This window comes from Eptatretus burgeri, chromosome 17 (assembly GCF_056783735.1).
Source record: "Eptatretus burgeri isolate ZD-2024b chromosome 17, Ebu_testis_v1, whole genome shotgun sequence".
NCBI lineage: Eukaryota > Metazoa > Chordata > Myxini > Myxiniformes > Myxinidae > Eptatretus > Eptatretus burgeri.
This window is the reverse complement of record NC_140977.1, coordinates 42,012,640-42,020,666: the sequence shown is the minus strand read 5'-3', so window position 1 is coordinate 42,020,666 and position 8,027 is coordinate 42,012,640.

The window sequence follows — 8,027 nt, the reverse complement described above, 5'->3', positions numbered from 1 at the left end:
CCCAAACTGAAATTTGTTCAGAATTACAGTGCGTGAACAATCGATCGATCAAATACATATAAAATTTATTAATTAAAAAAGCAATACTCCAATAAACCCCAAATGTATCGATTTCTCAATTTTTTCTTCGATTTTTTTTTAGCTCCCAACATCCTTGGGAGTAGTGAATGCGGCCCATGGGATCAAAAGGTTGGGGACCACTGGTGTAAACCCTTAACGCCTCTTCTTTTAACATCCACCAACGAAGGTGGACAGAGGTTATGTTTTCACGTGTGTATGTTTGTCAGTTTGTTTGTCAGTTTGTTTGTGAGGAGGATATCTCAAAAAGTTGTGGACGGATTCAGACGAAATTTGTTGGACAGGTTGTGTGTGTGAAAAGGACGAATTGATTCCATTTTGGTGAAGATCCGGATCCAGACCCGGCCCATCAGTGTGATACAAAATGTAAACTGGTCAGCCTGGCAGTGGTACTTGCTATACTGAGTTTTTTTTTTTTACATCCACCAAGTTTTGTCATAACTCATCCACATATTTTTGAGATATTGTGCTTTCTATCGTTTTTGGCCCCATCTCTCAATGGTGAAGAATCACATATCCAGGCAGTTGGGAAATCTCAATAAATTGCTTGTAAGTTTAGGTTATAACTTCAAATAAAATAGCTTTGGTAAATACTTACCAGTCCATAATATATCCGTTTTTGTCTGTTTGTATATGTGTTTGTATGTGTGTGTGTGTGTGTGTGTGTGTGTGTGTGTGTGTGTGTGTGTGTGTGTGTGTGTGTGTATTGTTATGTCTGGCTTTTTCTTGGGACTACATTGCAGTAATTGGTCTTTATTTTGACCAATAAATTAAAAAATTCTTGTCTCTGGATCCGGATTCGGATCTTCATCAAAATCGAATTAATTCATGCATGTCACACTCCCAACTTGTCCACCAAGTTTCGTCAGAATCCGTCATAACCTTTTGAGATATCATGCAATATATATCGTTTTTAGCCCTATCTCTCAATGGTGATAAAGAATCACTAATACACGGATCCCGATTTGAATCTGGATCTTCACCAAAATCGAATCAATTCTTCCTTGTTACACACCCAACCTGCCCATCAAGTTTTGTTCAAATCCGTCAACAAGTTTCTGAGATATCCTCTTCACAGACAAAGAGACAAGAAAGATGTCATGAATAGCACGATACTTGCAAAATCCATCACAAAAATTTGACCTTAAAAATAATTGGTGGTTGAATTCGATGACAAAATACGCAAATATTCTTTAAATTTCAATTAAATCAGATGAAAATTGATGATTTTATAAATATAACCTATGTTGTTGATCTTTGGCCTATGTTGACCTGTTTGTCTAAGTTGACCTTAAAAATAATTGGTGGTTGAATTCAATGACCAAATATGCAACTCCTCTTCAAATTTCAAGTCAATCACATGAAATTTGATAATTTCATAATTCGGCCGATTTTTTGGCCAATGATGACCTCAAAAATAATTGGTGGTTGAATTCATTGACATGAAATGCAAATTCTGTTCAAATTTCGAGTGACTCGGATGACAATTGAGAATTTTAGAAAAAATGTAAAAATTTGTTGACCTTTGGCCTAAGTTGACCTTTTGACATTTTGACCTCAAAAACAACAGGCGTCTTGCTTATGATGAACCAGAGCATGTGGTGAAGTTTCGTGAAGATCGGTTTGAAATTGTGACCTTTCGGCGATTGACCTACAAACAGACAAACAGAACAACACAAGCACCCAACTAATATACCTGAAAAATCTTCCATTTTCACAAGTAATAAACACAGACAAACAGACAGGGGTGAAAACATAGCCTTTCACCCACCTTGGTTGGTGGAGGTAAAAAATGAGGAGTGAGATTACACAAATACATTAGAACGACACAAAGTGGAGCACATACCTCCACCAGGCTGAATAGTTTACATTTTATATCCCACTGATAGGCCGAATCTGGATCACGACCTCAACCAAAATCGAATCGGCTTCTTCAAGTTACCCAACCAACACATCCACATAGTTTTGTCATAACTCGTCCACAACGTTTTAAAATACAATATCGTGTTGTACATCGATTTTGGCCCCATTTCTCAATGGTGAAGAATCACTTCAATTTTTTTTTAAATTCTCTATCCGGATCCAGATTCGGATCTTTATCAAAACCGAATTGATTTGTCCCTTTCACACACCCAATTTGTCCACCAAGTTTCGTCCAAATCTGCTCATAGCTTTTTGAGATGTCCTGTTCAGGTCAGGTCAGATATGGGAGCATGCGCTGGAGCAGCGCATTGCTGCATCCACTTTCCATCGCTACTCCAAGGGCCTCTGTCTGGCCACCCCCCAGGCAGATGCCTGGCTAATCCCCATCTCCTTGAGATGCTGATCAACCTGCTGCAAACACCAGGGATGTGGTCGTCCCATTGGCCTCCTCCACTCACGAGGCTCCCTCGCTGAGAGAATCTGGTGAACAGGATCAGCATCAGGAAAACGAGCCACATGTCCATACAGCCGTAGCTGACACTCACATACTATACAGGTAACAAATCTCATTTGAATCTCTCTCAGTAAGTGCTCATTGGACACAAGGTCCAATCAGTGACAGCCAAGGATTCTCTGAAGAGACCTGGTCCCGAAGGAGTTAAGTCTCTGTCTAAGATCCCTGGTCAGAGTCCAAGACTCACATCCGTAGAGCAAGACTGGAAGTACCAAGGACTTGAAGACTGACTTTCATCCTCCTGCACAGGTACTGACAGATTATACCTCGTATATTGCATGCCAAACCAGGGAAGGAAATCTTGAAGACTTCTTCAAGCATGAAAACCAGCCATGGCCCCCAGCACTTGCCAAGACTGGTGGCATGAGATCTGACAACAAAGCAGATCTACTTACAGTACTTGAATCTCGAGCAGAATCACCAGAATCAATCCCACAAGTGACTGCACTAGTTTTGGATGCTGCAGTCATAGTTCAAATGTTGTCACCAGGACCTCCCAGACTTTTGATGATTACACCAAGACTGTGTCCCTACCATATATCCAACCACCTTAATCTTGTGCATCCACTTGATATTGTGTGGGATGTTCACAACCCAAACAGCCTGAAGTGAGCAACAAGAGAGAAGAGGGGAAAGGGAGTAAGGAGGAGAATTGTCTTTCATCAAAGGTGCCAACTAACTGGCAAAGCTTTCTTCGTGTCAGTGAGAACAAAACAGAGCTATGTCACATGCTGGCAAAAGAGATTACAACCACTGATTTCCAAGGCAAAGAGGTTTACAGCAATAATGATGATCAAGTACTTTCATCACCAGTGAGAGATGACAAAAATCTCTTTGAACCTTGCTCACATGAGGAAGCAGACAAGAGGATAGCGCTGCATCTTTTTGATGTTGCACATGAAGGACATAAAAATATCATGGTCAGAACATCAGATACAGATGTGGTGGTACTCATTGTGTCAAACCTGCATAATATTCCAGCAAATGAAATATGGATATCATTTGGTACAGGGAAGCATCACAGTTACATTGCATCACATGAAATTGCTGCTGGATCGGGTCCATCAAAAGGTCCAGGAGGAGCAATGTGTCATTCATTTACTGGGAGTGACACCACCTCCTTCTTTGAAGGGAGAGGCAAACGCAGAGCATGGTACACATGCTCTGCATTTCGTTGACTGTATTTCCAGATGTCACTGATGCATTCATGCAACTGACAGATGCCCCTTCAAGTATCCCTGACAACATATTTGATTTGTTGGAGAAACATGTTGCTCTTATGTACGACAGGACATGTGGATTGTCCATGGTAAATGAGGCCAGGCTGCATCTCTTTGCAAGAAAATCCAGAGCTTTGGAGAATATTCCACCAACACAAGCAGTTCTTCAACAGCATGTGCTTAGAGCAGTCTACCAAGGAGGACATGTATGGGGGCAAGTTCTGAAAAAGGAGCCCAGACTTCCAAGTCCTGCAGACTGGGGCTGGACTGAAAAGGATGGCTCATGCAAACCAAAGTGGACAACTATTGGACAAGCTCAAGATGCATGCTATGAGCTGATACATTGAAACTGCAAAAAAGCATGCAAGGGTCTGTGCAAGTGTTACAAGACCAGCCCTCTGCTACTGTGTCCAAGGTCAGTGTCCAGTGCACAGACCTCGACTACTGTGATGGCAGCTGTTTCCTAGACTAACCACATGTGCATACAAGAGCGTATTTGATAATTGACTTTTTAATTTATGATATATAAATAAATGTTAAGCCTTATTTCATCGAGCAAGTAGTTAAATTAACATCAGCTCTGGTACTATGAACTACAATATAATAGTTCTAAAAATTAGCCTGATGAGTCCTTTGGTCAGGACGAAATGCCGAATTAGAATTGAAATTTAAATAAATATTTAATCTATTTTTCCGTTACCAAGTGAAAATGCTGACTTTAAATCCATATATTTAGTTCCCAAAATCATGCTTATATGATGGAGAGCTTAAAAGATATGGGAGTTTATGGAAACTGGGAGGCCATTTTGAAAAACCTTCAACAACAGCCACCAGGGGGGCAGTACTGACCTGGATCCACAACTAAAATAATCAGTGGGGGCAACGACATATATGTACTAAGTTTCATGCTTTCAATCCAAAGTACACATTTCTGCCTCAAGTACCTCCTTAACCGCCCCACTAATCCAAAGGTTCAATATTTGTGAAACTGAATATGTTCTGAACTTCGTCTGAAATCCCTGAAATCCCAACTTCGCTGTTAAATAAGACAACCGACTCGACACAACTCCAGGTTTTTTTGTTTGATCGTTGTGGTTTATACGGGGATTCGATGTTCTACAAACCTTGGTTGTTGATCCAAAATAACACCGACAATCTGGTACACCTCCATAACAAAACCCACTCCAATGTGCTGCAGGACCATGAAGTTACTGATATTGAGTACGATGCTCCTATCTTTGGCCTTCGTTGGGTCGTCAACCATGATGGAGGAACCAGAACCAGGAGAGGATCATGATGGACCAGATCAGCGAGGACAACCAGATGTGCCTTTTTCGTCAATAATTTACACTCATCCATTTCATCATGGGTAAGTATCAACGTAACATTCCCGATAATCTTATTTTCCCACATTCGAGATTTCCCTTTTTCTTTCAGTAATTTTTCTACAAAATATTTCACAGTAAATGAGAATCACTAACTCCATGTATATCTTCACATTCCTCTCCTCATTACACGTCATCTTCATTTCCTTTCTTCACCAAACGCCCATCCCTCCCCCCTCTTTACCCAAACCATATATTCACCCCCACCCCCCTCCCCCTCTCTCTACCCCCACCATCCCTCCACCCCCACACCCAAAAAACATTATCTTGAATCTATCCAGACAGATTTCAAATATTGTGACGTTTTCTTTTGTTTATTATTCAAAAAAATTCGTTCAGTTTCGATAAAAAGGTGAATCCATAACACCACCCCATATTCATTCCCGCTGAGCCTCCCATGCCCGGTACGTCATTGATGTTATTACGTCATTACGTGGCCATTTGTAGCTTGTCCCACAATATGTTCATGAGTCGGCTGTGACGTGTTCTCGTCGGTGCAGCTTTCAGTGCATTTTGTATTTCATGATCTTGCACTTCGTGAGTTGTTCTCGCCTTATTTGTGGTTACTTTGCTGCTCTTGATTCTTTGATGTGTTGAACTTCGATTCCTTTGACAAACGTAAGAATCATTTTATTCTTATGATTTCTGAGAAGACGAGGTGTCTCTTCATGTGGTTTACTCGACAAGGTGTCTCTTCATTTGGTTTACTCGACAAGGTGTCTCTTCATGTGGTTTACTCGACAAGGTGTCTCTTCATGTGGTTTACTCGACAAGGTGTCTCTTCATGTGGTTTACTCGACAAGGTGTCTCTTCATTTGGTTTACTTTGCGAGGTGTCTCTTTGTTTGGTTTACTTTACGAGGTGTCTCTTTGTTTGGTTTACTTTACGAGGTGTCTCTTTGTGTGGTTTACTTTACGAGGTGTCTCTTCGTGTGGTTTACTTTACGAGGTGTCTCTTCGTGTGGTTTACTTTACGAGGTGTCTCTTTGTGTGGTTTACTTTACGAGGTGTCTCTTCGTGTGGTTTACTTTACGAGGTGTCTCTTTGTGTGGTTTACTTTACGAGGTGTCTCTTTGTTTGGTTTACTTTACGAGGTGTCTCTTTGTGTGGTTTACTTTACGAGGTGTCTCTTTGTGTGGTTTACTTTACGAGGTGTCTCTTTGTGTGGTTTACTTTACGAGGTGTCTCTTTGTTTGGTTTACTTTACGAGGTGTCTCTTTGTGTGGTTTACTTTACGAGGTGTCTCTTCGTGTGGTTTACTTTACGAGGTGTCTCTTCGTGTGGTTTACTTTACGAGGTGTCTCTTTGTGTGGTTTACTTTACGAGGTGTCTCTTCGTGTGGTTTACTTTACGAGGTGTCTCTTTGTGTGGTTTACTTTACGAGGTGTCTCTTTGTTTGGTTTACTTTACGAGGTGTCTCTTTGTGTGGTTTACTTTACGAGGTGTCTCTTTGTGTGGTTTACTTTACGAGGTGTCTCTTTGTGTGGTTTACTTTACGAGGTGTCTCTTTGTTTGGTTTACTTTACGAGGTGTCTCTTTGTGTGGTTTACTTTACGAGGTGTCTCTTTGTGTGGTTTACTTTACGAGGTGTCTCTTTGTGTGGTTTACTTTACGAGGTGTCTCTTCGTGTGGTTTACTTTACGAGGTGTCTCTTTGTGTGGTTTACTTTACGAGGTGTCTCTTTGTTTGGTTTACTTTACGAGGTGTCTCTTTGTTTGGTTTACTTTACGAGGTGTCTCTTCATGTGGTTTACTTTACGAGGTGTCTCTTTGTTGGTTTACTTTACGAGGTGTCTCTTTGTGTGGTTTACTTTACGAGGTGTCTCTTTGTGTGGTTTACTTTACGAGGTGTCTCTTCATGTGGTTTACTTTGCGAGGTGTCTCTTTGTTTGGTTTACTTTACGAGGTGTCTCTTTGTGTGGTTTACTTTACGAGGTGTCTCTTCATGTGGTTTACTTTACGAGGTGTCTCTTTGTGTGGTTTACTTTACGAGGTGTCTCTTTGTGTGGTTTACTTTGCGAGGTGTCTCTTTGTGTGGTTTACTTTACGAGGTGTCTCTTTGTGTGGTTTACTTTGCGAGGTGTCTCTTTGTGTGGTTTACTTTACGAGGTGTCTCTTTGTGTGGTTTACTTTACGAGGTGTCTCTTTGTGTGGTTTACTTTACGAGGTGTCTCTTTGTGTGGTTTACTTTACGAGGTGTCTCTTCATGTGGTTTACTTTACGAGGTGTCTCTTTGTGTGGTTTACTTTGCGAGGTGTCTCTTTGTGTGGTTTACTTTGCGAGGTGTCTCTTTGTGTGGTTTACTTTACGAGGTGTCTCTTCATGTGGTTTACTTTGCGAGGTGTCTCTTTGTTTGGTTTACTTTACGAGGTGTCTCTTCATGTGGTTTACTTTACGAGGTGTCTCTTTGTGTGGTTTACTTTGCGAGGTGTCTCTTTGTGTGGTTTACTTTGCGAGGTGTCTCTTTGTTTGGTTTACTTTACGAGGTGTCTCTTCATGTGGTTTACTTTGCGAGGTGTCTCTTTGTTTGGTTTACTTTACGAGGTGTCTCTTTGTGTGGTTTACTTTACGAGGTGTCTCTTTGTGTGGTTTACTTTACGAGGTGTCTCTTCATGTGGTTTACTTTACGAGGTGTCTCTTTGTGTGGTTTACTTTACGAGGTGTCTCTTTGTGTGGTTTACTTTGCGAGGTGTCTCTTTGTGTGGTTTACTTTACGAGGTGTCTCTTTGTGTGGTTTACTTTGCGAGGTGTCTCTTTGTGTGGTTTACTTTACGAGGTGTCTCTTTGTGTGGTTTACTTTACGAGGTGTCTCTTTGTGTGGTTTACTTTACGAGGTGTCTCTTCATGTGGTTTACTTTACGAGGTGTCTCTTTGTGTGGTTTACTTTGCGAGGTGTCTCTTTGTGTGGT